Below are 1,955 nucleotides of genomic sequence, written 5' to 3'. Positions count from 1 at the left end.
TACAAAATTATTAGGCCCACGAATTAATAATTCCAATCTCATATTTTAATTCTGTCAATCAAATATGCCCATAAAGTATTATTCGCAGATGCATTGACAAAGACTATAACTACGTAAATTTTGGCTTTACCCGTCTATAAAAATAAAAATAAAAATAAAAATAAAAATGACCTTAATGACAAAATTAAAAAAATAATAATAAATAGTTTTTGAAGATTGAGTGTATTTTAAGTTGAAAAAACAAACAAGTTAAAATTTCTAGTTTATTTTGCCCAGCATACACGGCTTCGTTGATGATTGGTGTTGTTTGGCGACATCTACTATCCGAATAGCTAATAAGACAATTATAAGTGTAATGTTATACAATATATATATACTAGCGTATGCCCGTGCCTGAAGGCACGGTATAAATAATTGTTATCGCAACACTATTGAAATTTAAGATTAAAATACAATTATAAAAATCTATTTAATAGACTACACTTTACAATTTCAAACACATCAAATATAAAAAAAAATTAAATATCAAATAATGCACACCAGCCAATACTCTGCAATTTAAAAGAAATTAAAATTAAAATGCACATCAGTTAGTGTTACTGCTTCCAATCAAATTCTAACTACATAAGAAAAACAAACATTATATTATCATACGCTAAAAGAGTGAGTTAAAACTCTATAAAAAAAAAAAAGTGGGTCGAAGCTTTCCAGAATATGTATTCTTAACATAAGATGTGTCAATAATGTGTCTTCAAACATGTATTTGCCCAAACTTCCTCCTCATTACTTTCGAAAAAGTCTTTGTATCAACTTGTATGCATCCCCAATGAGGAACATGGACAACAATCTGGTAATTTGTGGAAACAAAAAAAAAATATAAATTGGTATATTTGTTAGAAATATACATATCAAAATACTTTGAGATTGAAATTACCTTATTACATCCCCATCGAAGCAAGCTAGTTGTATTTCTCCTTTTAAGCTCCGTAAATTTTTTGATCCAATCCTTAAAAAATCCATATTTCCAATTATTATTAGATTGAAATTTTATAAAAAATATATATATTATAATCAATAGAAGTAAATTTACATGGTTACCTTTTGATAAAACATGATTTAATGAACATGGAACACTACAACAACACTTCAGGATAAACAATATTTGTAGTAGAATCCAAACTATCTTTAGGGAGAAGAATACTTATACGATCAAAGGATGTACATCTGGACAATGCCACATATAATTGGCCATGGCTAAACACTGGTATGCGCAAATCAACCCCAACAAATTTCACAGATTGTCCTTGAGATTTATTAATGGTCAAGGCATATGCTAATCGGACTGGAAATTGACGTCTTGTCATTTGGAAAGGCATTTCTGAAGAAGATGGTGTCAAAGATATCCTTGGTATGAATGCCAAATTGCCAAACTTTTCTCCAGTTAAAATTTGAGCTTCAATTATGCGAGTGTCGCACCTAGTAACCATCAATCTTGTACCATTACATAGTCCATCTTTCGGTGCAATATTTCTTAACAATATTATAGGACAACCCACTTTCAACTCTAACTTAAAAGTTGGTAGCCCGGGAGGATCCAATGAATTTAAATATTCATTAGGATATCTATTTGTAATGGTAGGATCTATTTCATTATCTTCAGACATTTTATCTGCTGCAAAATAAGTATATAATCTCCCTGGAAAGATATTCAACGCAGTAGTATTAATGTCACTGACATCATCGTTACGCGCAGATAGAATGGTGCGTTCAGTTAAAAATGTTGGAGTCGACGTCTCTATCATATTCAACTGTGGGTAAACTGTAGAGAGCAATTCATTCAAATCTTGACATTTGTGTATTGTTGATGGAAGGTTGATGATTTCTTGAGGATTAGTCCCAATCTAAAAAAAGTGAAATCAATTATAAAAAATATGAGTGTAAAAAGAATTTATTAA

The 1,955-nt window shown here is 30.1% G+C and overlaps 1 long non-coding RNA gene across 1 annotated transcript; it reads right to left on the bottom strand.

The window, feature by feature from the left end:
- Positions 1–547: 547 nt before the first annotated feature.
- Positions 548–1,254, bottom strand: LOC145790234 (uncharacterized). The gene is made up of 3 exons (XR_014328909.1): positions 1,099–1,254; positions 935–1,006; positions 548–847 (listed from the first exon to the last, which is right to left on the bottom strand). It is a non-coding gene; the product is annotated as an uncharacterized LOC145790234 (long non-coding RNA).
- Between the last annotated feature and the right edge of the window lie 701 nt (positions 1,255–1,955).

Source organism: Camellia sinensis, chromosome 5 (assembly GCF_055761805.1).
Source record: "Camellia sinensis isolate YWXY chromosome 5, ASM5576180v1, whole genome shotgun sequence".
NCBI lineage: Eukaryota > Viridiplantae > Streptophyta > Magnoliopsida > Ericales > Theaceae > Camellia > Camellia sinensis.
Note: the sequence above shows the minus strand (reverse complement) of the source record. Positions and strands in the feature narration are given on the sequence as shown.